Genomic DNA, 17930 nt, shown 5'->3' with positions numbered 1-17930 from the left:
AGTGGTGGGTGACGTGAAGCCTCATTCTCTGCTATGACATGCAGACTGATTCTCTGCTGACATGAAGCCAGATCGTCTGTTACGGGACCTCTCTGCTCTGCCTGTGTGCTAGGCCTAAATATATGCCAATGGACTGTTGCAGTGGTGGGTGACGTGAAGCCTCATTCTCTGCTATGACATGCAGACTGATTCTCTGCTGACATGAAGCCAGATTGTCTGTTACGGGACCTCTCTGCTCTGCCTGTGTGCTAGGCCTAAATATATGCCAATGGACTGTTGCAGTGGTGGGTGACGTGAAGCCTCATTCTCTGCTATGACATGCAGACTGATTCTCTGCTGACATGAAGCCAGATCCTCTGTTACGGGACCTCTCTCCTCTGCCTGGGTGCTGGGCCTAAATTTATGACAATGGACTGTTGCAGTGGTGGCTGACGTGAAGCCTGATTCTCTGCTATGACATGCAGACTGATTCTCTGCTGACATGAAGCCAGATCCTCTGTTACGGGACCTCTCTCCTCTGCCTGGGTGCTGGGCCTAAATTTATGAAAATGGACTCTTACAGTGGTGGGTGACGTGAAGCCTGATTCTCTGCTATGACATGAAGACTGATTCTCTGCTGACATGAAGCCAGATTGTCTGTTACGGGACCTCTCTCCTCTGCCTGGGTGCCGGGGCCTAAATATCTGAGAATGGACTGTTCCAGTGGTGGGTGACGGGAAGCCAGATTCTCTGCTATGGAACCTCTCTCCAATTGATTTTGGTTAATTTTTATTTATTTAATTTTTATTTTAATTAATTTCCCTATCCACATTTGTTTGCAGGGGATTTACCTACATGTTGCTGCCTTTTGCAGCCCTCTAGCCCTTTCCTGGGCTGTTTTACAGCCGTTTTAGTGCCGAAAAGTTCGGGTCCCCATTGACTTCAATGGGGTTCGGGTTCGGGACGAAGTTCGGATCGGGTTCGGATCCCGAACCCGAACATTTCCAGGATGTTCGGCCGAACTTCTCGAACCCGAACATCCAGGTGTTCGCTCAACTCTAGCTGTAAGCCATAATCATCCAAATTATAGCAAATAAAGGCTTGAAATGTCTCACTTTGCATGTAATGAGTCTATCTCATATATAAGTTTCAACTTTAATTTGCATTACTGAAATAAATCAACTTTGCACGATATTAACATTTCTCGAGTTTCACCTGTATATAGAAAAGTATATAATTGGTATATAACACCCCTGCTTCAATCACATTTTTTGGGGGGGCAACTGGTAAATCACACCAGTAGAAATTATTTGTTCCAATAGCGTTTGTCACTCTGTGTAGATGCGGTAACGCAGCTAAACCGTAAACAAATGCTGCACTACCCAAATGCACTATATAGAAAATTGGCATATAACACCCCTGCTTTAATCAATTTTTGGGGGGGGCAATTGGTAAATCACACCAGTATAAATTATTTGTTCCAATAGCGTTTGTCACTCTGCGTAGCTGCGGTATCGCAGCAGAACCGCACACAACTGCTGCACAATACAAATGCACTATAATATTCTTTCTATGTTAGAAAGTATATTATAAGTATATTCACATAGAGAAGAAAAGGCAGCTCTCACCTGCTCCTTCTTGCCATTAGCACGGAACCAGCTCCTGGACGTGGCTGACTTGTATATTCGAAAACAAAACTTAGAATCCAGCTCAATCTTGTAGCAAAGAGGAATACTTTACTCATGACACAAGAGATTCTTAAATGACTGTGCACTATAAGCTCACCAAACAACTTGTAAGGCAGGTAGGTTTTTGGGATCCACTGCAAATAAAAAAAGAATATGAGATTAAATCTTATTAAAACTGTAACACTAAATTTGTGGTGTATCTAATTACCTGTGAACTATGTAAATTGCAGTATGTTGGATGTACAACTAACCCTATCAAGACCAGAATCCTCAAACACATTTCAGATGTGCCGCAATACAAAAATCGCCATGTGTCGGCCGCCAGTTTACACTTTGCGGTAGTGACACATCTAAATTGCGGGTTCAGGGTATTGAGGGTTATTGTTCCTGCCAGGGGTGAAGATTATAGGAGAAAGCTCCTTATTAGAGAAGCTTTCTGGATATTTCAGCTTAATAAACGTCACCCAATGGGTTTGAATAAGAGCCATGTTCTTATACTACAGTATTGAGATAGGACCCCCACTGAAGACTTTTTATTTATATTTTCTCTTCTTATTTTACAGCACAATTTATTGTTTGTTTTTATATATGTATATACATGTTATTCTCATTTTGGATTTAATTGGTGTTTTTCTAATTTTTATTAAGATGGAACTTGTGTCCTTGATTGCACACTGGGCTCACTAATCACGGGAAACAATCAATCAGGTAATTAGTGAGCTTATAGTGCACAGTCATTTGAGAGTCTCTTGTGTCGTGAGTTAGGACCGAAAAACAAAGGTCTGCAACGTGTAAACGAGACTGTCCTGTACAGGAAGTTTTTATCGCTTCAATAAAGTATTCCTCTTTGCTACAAGATTGAGGTGGATTCTACGTTTTGTTTTTGCATATTATAAGTATATTACACCCCTCAGTAATTCACACCTATCGATAGCACACCTATACTAGTCCTTAAAAGGACTTTTGTGGCCCTCTTAGTTAGCGTTTGGTGTCCCTAACAGCCTGTCCCTGCTCCACACAGCAACCTCTCCCTACACTGGCAAAAGACTGAATGTAAAATGGCAGCCAGATCAGGTTTATTTATAAGGTAGGGGGTATGTCCATGTGCTGAAACGTCTCATTTAGCTGTCCTGTACCACCTGATGGATGTGTCAGGGGTCAAAGTTCTTCACAATGTAAAATAATATGGCACAGGCAGACATCATCATATGTTCCGCGAACCAGCAAAGTTTGCAGTGAGACAACCGCCGTGCGAACCGCAAGGCCATCTCTACTGAACTAAGCTCTTTAAGGACTCTTGGGTCTAATTCATCTGGACCCGGAGCCTTGTTCATATTTACCTTATTTAACTTAGCTTGGACCTTATCTACAGTTAGCCAATTTAGTGTATTACTAGATGCACTAACAGCCCCAGCACCACAGATATCAACTCCTTTCTCTTCTTTTGTATATACAGAGCTAAAAAAAATCATTTAGTAACTCTGCCTTTTCCTTATCTTCATTGACTAACCCCTCTTTACCATTATTTAGGGACCTACCTGCTCAGAACTTGTTTTTTTAGCATTTATATATTAAAATATTTTGGGGGGATTTGTTTTGCTCTCTTTTTGTACCTGTTGTTAATTTTGTGTTTTTGCAATTTTTTTTCTTGTTTTTACAGATTTTATTAAGCCATTTTGTAAACTTCAAAGGCTACAGCTGACCCCTCATATTTGTATTTTTAAATGCCCTTTTTTGTCATTTATTGCCCTTTTTACAGTAGCTGTAAGGGGTTTAATTTTAGCTGTTTTATGTGTTACCTAAAGGAATAAATTTTTGCTGCCTACACACCCTATAGCCCATCCTCACGAAGGTCTAACCGGGGGGACCATCTGAGCTCACGCTCCACTGCAATGACTGCTGGAGGAGGGTGGGGAGGCAGGAGCTGCACCTATCCATTAGCAGCAACTTAAGTCTTGATTCTCTGATGGGCACTTTTCTTCACTCGCCTACTAAAGAAACCACCCACTAGTAGCCGCAGGACATGGAGCAGAACCAGCAGGTGGTGGCATACTTGGACTGCACCCTATCACCAGATCCAAGATCCCCTGGACTACTGGGCAGCCAAACATGAATTGTGGCCACACCTTGCCGAGTTTTCCCTGGGCAAGCTTTCCTGCCCGGCCTGTATTGTGGCATCAGAGCGGGTGGTTAGTGCATCGGGTGGCATAGTTACCCCAAAGAGAACTCACCTTTCAACACAAAATGTTGAGAGACTAACCTTTATAAATATGAATTAGGCCTGGATCAACCAGGATTTCCAGACACCAGTGCCAACAGACTAGATCATTCTGGCAATAATGATCTCACTGTAGTGTGCTGCCACACCAGAACTATTCTGATGCTGCCACCTATCTGATGCCACACGCCTGCTGGCTCTACTGCTATTCTGATACTGTGATCTGCCACCATCTTGTGGTGTTGCTACCATTGCTGTTGCCCCCCCCCCACCCTCTCCACTCTGCTCCAGGGCCACTGTTATGACTCTTCATGCTATTGCCACCCTCCCTACTCTGTTACTGGACCACTATTGTGACTCTTCAAGCTGTTTCCACCCTCAGCAGTCTGTTACAGGGCCACTAGTGACATCACCATTTATTTTTATGTTCTTCTGCGTTCTATGCATCAGGTGAACAGCAAAATAGCAAAAAGAAATGAGTCCTGTTAGTGAGCGTCCAGAAGTCCTCTATCAAACGGCCAGAATTTTGCATTATGATTTGATTATGATTTGGAAGCCAAAAGCAGGAGTGGGTCCAAAAGACAGAAGACATGCAAATATTTCCATCACCTGCTATCTCTGTTTTGGACCCACTCCTGTTTTTGCCTTACCAATACTTATTGTTATTAAGACATAACTGTTTCGCTACCACAAAGGACTAGCTATGCATATTGCTGCACTGCACAGTGATGTACACCAGGATACATTCTCCCTAAAGTCTTACTGCAGGCCAAGATAGACCTGATTTAACACGCTTCGTGACAAATTTATTTGAATTGAAGCAAACAAAATAAAAAACTTCGGCAAAGCGACCAAATCATATTTTTGAAAACTCCACACATCTCTACAAATAGCTGAAGTGTGAACTAAGCCTTATGGTGACGCACAGTCTTTCTACAGCTAACACAAGGTATTCTAATGGATATGTTTGCACTGCCACATGGATTAAAAGGTATGTTGGTGGCCTGCCAATGATGAGCACATCCATATATGTGACCTGCCTGTTATTCTGATGCACAGTAATTGTTTCGCTACTAGAAAGGACTAGCTGTTCATCATTGCACAGTGATGTACATGAAGATACATTCTCCCTAAAGTTTATCTGCAGCCCAGGATAGACCTGATTTAACGCAGTTTGTGATAAATTAATTTGTTACTAAGCCAACTTTTTGGGAGACTGATATGACCAAATCAGGTTTTTGAAAACTTCGTTCATCTCTACTAATAACATTTTCAGTGCATTGCAAATCCTGGTGTGCCTGGCAATTAGTGTGCTTTCAAGCAAATCATATAGGAAAAGTGATTATTTTTTTATTTCAACAGCAGGTTTTCAAAAGTAAAAGCAGAGTAACTTAGGATACCTCTGGATTTGCCTACATCCGTCTACCTGGTGAAAAATTATGTGGTATGTAAATGCTACTTTGCTCATTAATTAACTTATTGTAGGGTTTTTTCTTAAGATGAAATAAGCCTCTTGTATAGGGTATGTGCAAAATAATAATCATTTTTTTATGTTAATAATAATTATTAATTTATTATTTTTAATGACATCAATCAGCGTCCATGGTACAGTATAAAGGTTTCATGATATAACAGAGAAGTGTTCAGAAAAGCTGACCAGCAAAAGGAGAATGGTGTTATGTTTAAAGTGAACCTGTCACTGGGATTTTGTGTATAGAGCTGAGGACATGGATTGCTAGATGGCCACTAGCACATCCGCACTACCCAGTCCCCATAGCTCTGTGTGCTTTTATTGTGTAAAAAAAATATATATATATATTTGATACATATGCAAATTAACCTGAGATGAGTCCTGTCCCTGAGATGAGTCAAGGACAGGACTTATCTCAGGTTAATTTAACCCATGTTCTCAGCTCTATACACAAAATCCCAGTGACGGGTTCCCTTTAATAATATTACTAAAGATAATCTGGTGAGTGACAATTTATTTATAATGTGTTATTTAAACTTTCTACTATTCCTTCTGAAATCCTCCAGAGGTCTTGAAATGCAAATTAATTAAAACAAATTGCATTATTTAACGTACATAGCACCAACATATTCTGCAGCGCTTTACAGACATTATTATCACTCTCCACTTTCCATTGGAACTCACAATCTGATTGCCCTATCAGTATCTCTTCAAAGCATGGGAGGAAGACACATAAGCATGGAAAGCTTATAGAAGCTCCAGGCAGACGTTGCCCTTGCCTGGATTTGAGCCCAGGACACCAGTGTGGAGAGGCTAGGTCTAACCACTTTCCTAGAAGTTTACCATATTTTTCGCCCTATAAGACCCACTCCAACAAGTTTAACCCCTTGCAAACCAAAGCAGGGAAAACACCATTAAAAGGGAAAGACACGCACATGTAAAAAACATGTTGACCAGCCAACCACATGTGCGACAGCCGTGCCTCGGCCAAAACTACCAGCCGAGAAACTTGTTACCAATGGCAACCGCATGTGAGACAAACATACATAAGCCACACATGCAGCAACCATAAAACGTTGCCACAGGCAACAAGATGAAGCCACAACCTTAACAAAAGGTCGTGACAAGGAATTAGGGTATTAAAACCTACTGAATCTCTGGATTATTTAGGGGTACAGTTGAGCGCAAGTATATTAGATTTTACAAGACTAAATGTCTCCCTATTGCTGATTAGATGTAAAAAAAAAAATTGTGTTTTGCAAAAGCTACCAATAGGACAGGCGGATAGAATTGCACTAATTAAAATGGTGTTACTTCCCCAGATTTTGTATATTTTGGCGGCCTGTCAAGTTTGGATAGAGGATTGTTCCATCTGGAACGGCTGCTGAATGACTTAATCTGGGGAAGAAAAAGGGTAAAACTAAAACAAAATATCTTTAGTTGGCGGAAGAGGACGGCGGGCTATCGGTTCCTTTTTTCCAGGGATATTACTTAGCCTCCCAAGTCAAATGGATAAAGTCAGGGGGAAATAACATAAATGAATATCTAGCAAAGGGATTTTACGTCCCAAAATACAATATATTTTGTATGTCTGAATGGCTGATTTGTTTTGGGGTAAAATAAAAGGAATATTAGGAATTTCGAAGACTTCTAATTTTTCACCCTTATGGTGCAATAGTAATATTAGTGAATTTCAATTAATCACAGAACACAAATATTGGGAAAAACACTGTATTATTTATGTATCACAGTTAGCTAAAAATAGAGAAATACGATCACTAAAAGAACTTTGTCCTGGACTGAATCTAGATTCAATGAGCCGGTATCGATATTATCAATTGAAACACGCATTTGATGCTACACAAAATAAGGAATATTTTATTACAACAAATCACAAATTCATTGACTTTTGTTTAGAGTTGAGCGAACACCTGGATGTTCGGGTTCGAGAAGTTCGGCCGAACATCCCGGAAATGTTCGGGTTCGGGATCCGAACCCGATCCGAACTTCGTCCCGAACCCGAACCCCATTGAAGTCAATGGGGACCCGAACTTTTCGGCACTAAAAAGGCTGTAAAACAGCCCAGGAAAGAGCTAGAGGGCTGCAAAAGGCAGCAACATGTAGGTAAATCCCCTGCAAACAAATGTGGATAGGGAAATGAATTAAAATAAAAATTAAATAAATAAAAATTAACCAAAATCAATTGGAGAGAGGTTCCATAGCAGAGAATCTGGCTTCCCGTCACCCACCACTGGAACAGTCCATTCTCAGATATTTAGGCCCCGGCACCCAGGCAGAGGAGAGAGGTCCCGTAACAGAGAATCTGTCTTCATGTCAGCAGAGAATTAGTCTGCATGTCATAGCAGAGAATGAGGCTTCACGTCAGCCACCACTGCAACAGTCCATTGGCATATATTTAGGCCCAGCACCCAGGCAGAGGAGGGAGGTCCCGTAACAGAGAATCTGTCTTCATGTCAGCAGAGAATTAGTCTGCATGTCATAGCAGAGAATGAGGCTTCACGTCAGCCACCACTGCAACAGTCCATTGGCATATATTTAGGCCCAGCACACACACAGGCAGAGGAGAGAGGTCCCGTAACAGAGAATCTGGCTTCATGTCAGCAGAGAATCAGTCTGCATGTCATAGCAGAGAATGAGGCTTCACGTCAGCCACCACTGCAACAGTCCATTGGCATATATTTAGGCCCAGCACACACACAGGCAGAGGAGAGAGGTCCCGTAACAGAGAATCTGGCTTCATGTCAGCAGAGAATCAGTCTGCATGTCATAGCAGAGAATGAGGCTTCACGTCAGCCACCACTGCAACAGTCCATTGGCATATATTTAGGCCCAGCACCCAGGCAGAGGAGGGAGGTCCCGTAACAGAGAATCTGTCTTCATGTCAGCAGAGAATTAGTCTGCATGTCATAGCAGAGAATGAGGCTTCACGTCAGCCACCACTGCAACAGTCCATTGGCATATATTTAGGCCCAGCACACACACAGGCAGAGGAGAGAGGTCCCGTAACAGAGAATCTGGCTTCATGTCAGCAGAGAATCAGTCTGCATGTCATAGCAGAGAATGAGGCTTCACGTCACCCACCACTGCAACAGTCCATTGGCATATATTTAGGCCTAGCACACAGGCAGAGCAGAGAGGTCCCGTAACAGACAATCTGGCTTCATGTCAGCAGAGAATCAGTCTGCATGTCATAGCAGAGAATGAGGCTTCACGTCACCCACCACTGCAACAGTCCATTGGCATATATTTAGGCCTAGCACACAGGCAGAGCAGAGAGGTCCCGTAACAGACAATCTGGCTTCATGACAGCAGAGAATTAGTCTGCATGTCATAGCAGAGAATGAGGCTTCACGTCAGCCACCACTGCAACAGTCCATTGGCATATATTTAGGCCCAGCACACACACAGGCAGAGGAGAGAGGTCCCGTAACAGAGAATCTGGCTTCATGTCAGCAGAGAATCAGTCTGCATGTCATAGCAGAGAATGAGGCTTCACGTCAGCCACCACTGCAACAGTCCATTGGCATATATTTAGGCCCAGCACACACACAGGCAGAGGAGAGAGGTCCCGTAACAGAGAATCTGGCTTCATGTCAGCAGAGAATCAGTCTGCATGTCATAGCAGAGAATGAGGCTTCACGTCAGCCACCACTGCAACAGTCCATTGGCATATATTTAGGCCCAGCACCCAGGCAGAGGAGGGAGGTCCCGTAACAGAGAATCTGTCTTCATGTCAGCAGAGAATTAGTCTGCATGTCATAGCAGAGAATCAGGCTTCATGTCAGCCACCACTGCAACAGTCCATTGGCATATATTTAGGCCTAGCACACAGGCAGAGGAGAGGTTCATTCAACTTTGGGTAGCATCGCAATATAATGGTAAAATGAAAATAAAAATAGGATTGAATGAGGAAGTGCCCTGGAGTCCAATAATATATGGTTATGGGGAGGTAGTTAATGTCTAATCTGGACAAGGGACGGACAGGTCCTGTGGGATCCATGCCTGGTTCATTTTTATGAACGTCAGCTTGTCCACATTGGCTGTAGACAGGCGGCTGCGTTTGTCTGTAATGACGCCCCCTGCCGTGCTGAATACACGTTCAGACAAAACGCTGGCTGCCGGGCAGGCCAGCACCTCCAAGGCATAAAAGGCTAGCTCTGGCCACGTGGACAATTTAGAGACCCAGAAGTTGAATGGGGCCGAACCATCAGTCAGTACGTGGAGGGGTGTGCACACGTACTGTTCCACCATGTTAGTGAAATGTTGCCTCCTGCTAACACGTTGCGTATCAGGTGGTGGTGCAGTTAGCTGTGGCGTGTTGACAAAAGTTTTCCACATCTCTGCCATGCTAACCCTGCCCTCAGAGGAGCTGGCCGTGACACAGCTGCCTTGGCGACCTCTTGCTCCTCCTCTGCCTTGGCCTTGGGCTTCCACTTGTTCCCCTGTGACATTTGGGAATGCTCTCAGTAGCGCGTCTACCAACGTGCGCTTGTACTCGCGCATCTTCCTATCACGCTCCAGTGCAGGAAGTAAGGTGGGCACATTGTCTTTGTAGCGTGGATCCAGCAGGGTGGCAACCCAGTAGTCCGCACAGGTTAAAATGTGGGCAACTCTGCTGTCGTTGCGCAGGCACTGCAGCATGTAGTCGCTCATGTGTGCCAGGCTGCCCAGGGGTAAGGACAAGCTGTCCTCTGTGGGAGGCGTATCGTCATCGTCCTGCCTTTCCCCCCAGCCACGCACCAGTGATGGACCCGAGCTGCGTTGGGTGCCACCCCGCTGTGACCATGCTTCATCCTCATCCTCCTCCACCTCCTCCTCATCCTCGTCCTCCTCGTCCTCCAGTAGTGGGCCCTGGCTGGCCACATTTGTACCTGGCCTCTGCTGTTGCCAAAAAACCTCCCTCTGAGTCACTTCGAAGAGACTGGCCTGAAAGTGCTAAAAATGACCCCTCTTCCTCATCCTCCTCCTCCTCCTCCTGGGCCACCTCCTGTTCCATCATCGCCCTAAGTGTTTTCTCAAGGAGACATAGAAGTGGTATTGTAACGCTGATAACGGTGTCATCGCCACTGGCCATGTTGGTGGAGTACTCGAAACAGCGCAACAGGGCACACAGGTCTCGCATGGAGGCCCAGTCATTGGTGGTGAAGTGGTGCTGTTCTGTAGTGCGACTGACCCGTGCGTGCTGCAGCTGAAACTCCACTATGGCCTGCTGCTGCTCGCACAGTCTGTCCAGCATGTGCAAGGTGGAGTTCCACCTGGTGGGCACGTCGCATATGAGGCGGTGAGCGGGAAGGCCGAAGTTACGCTGTAGCGCAGACAGGCGAGCAGCAGCAGGATGTGAACGCCGGAAGCGCGAACAGACGGCCCGCACTTTATGCAGCAGCTCTGACATGTCGGGGTAGTTGTGAATGAACTTCTGCACCACCAAATTCAGCACATGCGCCAAGCAAGGGATGTGCGTCAAATTGGCTAGTCCCAGAGCTGCAACGAGATTTCGCCCATTATCACACACCACCAGGCCGGGCTTGAGGCTCACCGGCAGCAACCACTCGTCGGTCTGTTGTTCTATACCCCGCCACAACTCCTGTGCGGTGTGGGGCCTGTCCCCCAAACATATGAGTTTCAGAATGGCCTGCTGACGTTTACCCCGGGCTGTGCTGAAGTTGGTGGTGAAGGTGTGTGGCTGACTGGATGAGCAGGTGGAAGAAGAGGAGGAGGAAGCCGAGAAGGAGGAGGTGGCAACAGGAGGCAAAGAATGTTGCCCTGCGATCCTTGGCGGCGGAAGGACGTGCGCCAAACAGCTCTCCGCCTGGGGCCCAGCTGCCACTACATTTACCCAGTGTGCAGTTAGGGAGATATAGCGTCCCTGGCCGTGCTTACTGGTCCACGTATCTGTGGTTAGGTGGACCTTGCTACAGATGGCGTTGCGCAGTGCACACTTGATTTTATCGGATACTTGGTTGTGCAGGGAAGGCACGGCTCTCTTGGAGAAGTAGTGCCGGCTGGGAACAACATACTGTGGGACAGCAAGCGACATGAGCTGTTTGAAGCTGTCTGTGTCCACCAGCCTAAATGACAGCATTTCATAGGCCAGTAGTTTAGAAATGCTGGCATTCAGGGCCAGGGATCGAGGGTGGCTAGGTGGGAATTTACGCTTTCTATCAAATGTTTGTGAGATGGAGAGCTGAACGCTGGCGTGTGACATGGTTGAGACGCTTGGTGACGGAGGTGGTGGTGGTGGTGTTGGTGGTACATCCCCTGTTTGCTGGGCGGCAGGTGCCAACGTTCCTCCAGAGGCGGAGGAAGAGGCCGAGGCGGCAGCAGCAGAATAGGCCGAGGCGGCAGCAGCAGAAGAGGTAGCAGGGGGAGCCTGAGTGACTTCCTTGGTTTTAAGGTGTTTACTCCACTGCAGTTCATGCTTTGCATGCAGGTGCCTGGTCATGCAGGTTGTGCTCAGGTTCAGAACGTTAATGCCTCGCTTCAGGCTCTGATGGCACAGCGTGCAAACCACTCGGGTCTTGTCGTCAGCACATTGTTTGAAGAAGTGCCATGCCAGGGAACTCCTTGAAGCTGCCTTTGGGGTGCTCGGTCCCAGATGGCGGCGGTCAGTAGCAGGCGGAGTCTCTTGGCGGCGGGTGTTCTGCTTTTGCCCACTGCTCCCTCTTTTGCTACGCTGTTGGCTCGGTCTCACCACTGCCTCTTCCTCCGAACTGTGAAAGTCAGTGGCACGACCTTCATTCCATGTGGGGTCTAGGACCTCATCGTCCCCTGCATCGTCTTCCACCCAGTCTTGATCCCTGACCTCCTGTTCAGTCTGCACACTGCAGAAAGACGCAGCAGTTGGCACCTGTGTTTCGTCATCATCAGAGACATGCTGAGGTGGTATTCCCATGTCCTCATCATCAGGAAACATAAGTGGTTGTGCGTCAGTGCATTCTATGTCTTTCACCGCTGGGGAAGGGCTAGGTGGATGCCCTTGGGAAACCCTGCCAGCGGAGTCTTCAAACAGCATAAGAGACTGCTGCATAACTTGAGGCTGAGACAGTTTCCCTGGTATGCATGGGGGTGATGTGACAGACTGATGGGGTTGGTTTTCAGGCGCCATCTGTGCGCTTTCTGCAGAAGACTGGGTGGGAGATAATGTGAACGTGCTGGATCCACTGTCGGCCACCCAATTGACTAATGCCTGTACCTGCTCAGGCCTTACCATCCTTAGAACGGCATTGGGCCCCACCATATATCGCTGTAAATTCTGGCGGCTACTGGGACCTGAAGTAGTTGGTACACTAGGACGTGTGGATGTGGCAGAACGGCCACGTCCTCTCCCAGCACCAGAGGGTCCACTAACACCACCACGACCATGTCCACGTCCGCGTCCCTTACTAGATGTTTTTCTCATTGTTATGGTTCACCACAACAACAAATATATTATTTGGCCCAATGTATTGTATTCAAATTCAGCGGGATATAAATTTGAGGCCTAGTATTTAGGCGCTGGGTGACCGGTATGGATTTAGTGACAGAATTAGACTTGGAAATGCACAGAAGCGTGTGTGTGTGAAGTTATTCTGAATGACCCAATGTGCACCTTGAATATTATATACCCTTTTAGGGATAGATTTCAAATAGCTCTGATATAGCAGAAACCACTAAATTATGAAATTGCTAAATTGGGAATTGTACTTCAACCCAGAACAAAAAATGTGCTTTGACGGACACTAAATATCTTGCCCAGCAACAACAGTACACCGGTGGGTAACGAGAGATTTAGAGGGAATTAAATTTGAGGCCTAGTATTTAGGCGCTGGGTCACCGGTATGGATTTAGTGACAGAATTAGACTTGGAAATACACAGTAGCGGGTGTGTGTGAAGTTATTCTGAATGACCCTATGTGCACCTTCAATATTATATACCCTTTTTGGGATAGATTTCAAATAGCTCTGATATAGCAGGAACCACTAAATTATGAAATTGCTAAATTGGGAATTGTACTTCAACCCAGAACAAAAAATGTGCTTTGACGGGCACTAAATAACTTTCCCAGCTACAACAGGACAACGGTAACGAGAGATTTAGAGGGATTTAAATTTGAGGCCTAGTATTTAGGCGCTGGGTGACAGGTATGGGTTTAGTGACAGAATTAGACTTGGAAATACACAGTAGCGGGTGTGTGTGAAGTTATTCTGAATGACCCTATGTGCACCTTCAATATTATATACCCTTTTTGGGATAGATTTCAAATAGCTCTGATATAGCAGAAACCACTAAATTATGAAATTGCTAAATTGGGAATTGTACTTCAACCCAGAACAAAAAATGTGCTTTGACGGACACTAAATATCTTGCCCAGCAACAACAGTACAGCGGTGGGTAACGAGAGATTTAGAGGGAATTAAATTTGAGGCCTAGTATTTAGGCGCTGGGTCACCGGTATGGATTTAGTGACAGAATTAGACTTGGAAATACACAGTAGCGGGTGTGTGTGAAGTTACTCTGAATGACCCTATGTGCACCTTCAATATTATATACCCTTTTTGGGATAGATTTCAAAGAGCTCTGATATAGCAGGAACCACTAAATTATGAAATTGCTAAATTGGGAATTGTATTTCAACCCAGAACAAGAAATGTGCTTGAACGGACACTAAATAACTCGCCCAGCTACAGCACTAGGGACAGATTTAGCTGGATATAAATTTGAGGCCTAGTATTTAGGCGCTGGGTGACAGGTATGGGTTTAGTGACAGAATTAGACTTGGAAATACACAGTAGCGGGTGTGTGTGAAGTTATTCTGAATGACCCTATGTGCACCTTCAATATTATATACCCTTTTAGGGATAGATTTCAAATAGCTCTGATATAGCAGAAACCACTAAATTATGAAATTGCTAAATTGGGAATTGTACTTCAACCCAGAACAAAAAATGTGCTTTGACGGACACTAAATATCTTGCCCAGCAACAACAGTACAGCGGTGGGTAACGAGAGATTTAGAGGGAATTAAATTTGAGGCCTAGTATTTAGGCGCTGGGTCACCGGTATGGATTTAGTGACAGAATTAGACTTGGAAATACACAGTAGCGGGTGTGTGTGAAGTTATTCTGAATGACCCTATGTGCACCTTCAATATTATATACCCTTTTGGGATAGATTTCAAATAGCTCTGATATAGCAGGAACCACTAAATTATGAAATTGCTAAATTGGGAATTGTACTTCAACCCAGAACAAAAAATGTGCTTTGACGGGCACTAAATAACTTTCCCAGCTACAACAGGACAACGGTAACGAGAGATTTAGAGGGATTAAATTTGAGGCCTAGTATTTAGGCGCTGGGTGACAGGTATGGGTTTAGTGACAGAATTAGACTTGGAAATACACAGTAGCGGGTGTGTGTGAAGTTATTCTGAATGACCCTATGTGCACCTTCAATATTATATACCCTTTTTGGGATAGATTTCAAATAGCTCTGATATAGCAGAAACCACTAAATTATGAAATTGCTAAATTGGGAATTGTACTTCAACCCAGAACAAAAAATGTGCTTTGACGGACACTAAATATCTTGCCCAGCAACAACAGTACACCGGTGGGTAACGAGAGATTTAGAGGGAATTAAATTTGAGGCCTAGTATTTAGGCGCTGGGTCACCGGTATGGATTTAGTGACAGAATTAGACTTGGAAATACACAGTAGCGGGTGTGTGTGAAGTTATTCTGAATGACCCTATGTGCACCTTCAATATTATATACCCTTTTTGGGATAGATTTCAAATAGCTCTGATATAGCAGGAACCACTAAATTATGAAATTGCTAAATTGGGAATTGTACTTCAACCCAGAACAAAAAATGTGCTTTGACGGGCACTAAATAACTTTCCCAGCTACAACAGGACAACGGTAACGAGAGATTTAGAGGGATTTAAATTTGAGGCCTAGTATTTAGGCGCTGGGTGACAGGTATGGGTTTAGTGACAGAATTAGACTTGGAAATACACAGTAGCGGGTGTGTGTGAAGTTATTCTGAATGACCCTATGTGCACCTTCAATATTATATACCCTTTTTGGGATAGATTTCAAATAGCTCTGATATAGCAGAAACCACTAAATTATGAAATTGCTAAATTGGGAATTGTACTTCAACCCAGAACAAAAAATGTGCTTTGACGGACACTAAATATCTTGCCCAGCAACAACAGTACAGCGGTGGGTAACGAGAGATTTAGAGGGAATTAAATTTGAGGCCTAGTATTTAGGCGCTGGGTCACCGGTATGGATTTAGTGACAGAATTAGACTTGGAAATACACAGTAGCGGGTGTGTGTGAAGTTACTCTGAATGACCCTATGTGCACCTTCAATATTATATACCCTTTTTGGGATAGATTTCAAAGAGCTCTGATATAGCAGGAACCACTAAATTATGAAATTGCTAAATTGGGAATTGTATTTCAACCCAGAACAAGAAATGTGCTTGAACGGACACTAAATAACTCGCCCAGCTACAGCACTAGGGACAGATTTAGCTGGATATAAATTTGAGGCCTAGTATTTAGGCGCTGGGTGACCGGTATGGATTTAGTGACAGAATTAGACTGGGATATGGCCAAAAAATGAACAGACTATTGCTGGTTAAATGCACTTGGTGTGACAGCTTCACCCTGATGTAGGCTTTAGCCAAAAAACAACCACACCATTGAGGGTTAAATGCACTTGGTGACAGGCGCAGCTTGCCCCTGATTTTGTATATGGCCAAAAAATGAACAGACTATTGCTGGTTAAATGCACTTGGTGTGACAGCTTCACCCTGATGTAGGCTTTAGCCAAAAAACAACCACACCATTGAGGGTTAAATGCACTTGGTGACAGGCGCAGCTTGCCCCTGATTTGTATATGGCCAAAAAATGAACAGACTATTGCTGGTTAAATGCACTTGGTGTGACAGCTTCACCCTGATGTAGGCTTTAGCCAAAAAACAACCACACCATTGAGGGTTAAATGCACTTGGTGACAGGCGCAGCTTGCCCCTGATTTTGTATATGGCCAAAAAATGAACAGACTATTGCTGGTTAAATGCACTTGGTGTCACAGCTTCACCCTGATGTAGGCTTTAGCCAAAAAACAACCACACCATTGAGGGTTAAATGCACTTGGTCGCAGCTTGTGCTGGCGCACCACAAGACACAAAATGGCCGCCGATCACCCCAGAAAAATGAGACTGACAAACGGTCTGTGCAGCCTAAAAACAGTGAGCAATTGAGGATCAGCAGCTCAATGATCCACAGCTGCAGATCGATCAGTTAATCAAGTCCTTTGGAGGAGTTAATCTGCCTAATCTCGCCCTACTGTCGCAGCCGCAACCTCTCCCTACGCTAATCAGAGCAGAGTGACGGGCGGCGCTATGTGACTCCAGCTTAAATAGAGGCTGGGTCACATGGTGCTCTGGCCAATCACAGCCATGCCAATAGTAGGCATGGCTGTGATGGCCTCTTGGGGCAAGTAGTATGACGCTTGTTGATTGGCTGCTTTGCAGCCTTTCAAAAAGCGCCAAGAAAGCGTCACAAAAGCGCGAAGAAAGCGACGAACACCGAACCCGAACCCGGACTTTTACGAAAATGTCCGGGTTCGGGTCCGTGTCACGGACACCCCAAAATTCGGTACGAACCCGAACTATACAGTTCGAGTTCGCTCATCCCTACTTTTGTTATCAATACACGTGAACAAGGGTGACTATCTCCCAAGTATACAGGAGAATAAGGAAGGGTATAGGGAAAATAATAAAATTTAATACTGAAGAAAAATGGGCAAAGGATATAGGATCAAACACAATAGAATGGGTGAATATATATAAAAATATAAAAAAGTCAACGATTTCCAGCTATTATAGGTTAATTTATTTTAATATTATCCATAGAATATATATGACCCCCATATTGTTAAGTAAGATCTATAAAGAACGAGAATCAAACTGTTGGAAATGTAGAGAAGAGTCCGCTGATTATTTGCATATGATATGGAGCTGTCCAAGTGTGCAACTTTATTGGAGGGAGGTTTTCCGAGTTCTAAGTGCAGAGTCTTTAATACCTCTTCCATGTAATCTGGAAGTCGCCATCTTAGGTAGTATTCCATCATTAACCAGAGACAGAAAAAAAAAAAGGGTTTGCATAAGGGGTCTTACGGTAGCAGGGGTGATTATTGCGAGAGAGTGGTGTTCAAAGAAAGCACCGAATATTACAAAGTGGAAAAACTTACTGGCATGGATCGAGAGGTTTGAGGAATATATCGCCGATAGCAGATGAGTGAAGTCGCTGCCTGGAGGGAGGGATGGACGGAGGGGTGAGGGAGAGATGGGAGCAACCATCGCTAACAGAGTGTAGCTTGGGCGACAATTAATCCGGATAGATGGGAATTTAACTGGGAGCTTGGGAGCCTCCCATAGCATAGTACACAACTTGCTAGTTTTGTATTTTTGTTTGTTGTACCTTATTGTACTGATTGTCCTGGCAGATTGTGTGTCGATAAATCCGGATTGTTGCACTGTCAAATTGGTCTGCTT

This window comes from Bufo gargarizans, chromosome 1 (assembly GCF_014858855.1).
Source record: "Bufo gargarizans isolate SCDJY-AF-19 chromosome 1, ASM1485885v1, whole genome shotgun sequence".
Classification (NCBI taxonomy): domain Eukaryota; kingdom Metazoa; phylum Chordata; class Amphibia; order Anura; family Bufonidae; genus Bufo; species Bufo gargarizans.
This window is presented reverse-complemented; position numbering follows the sequence as displayed.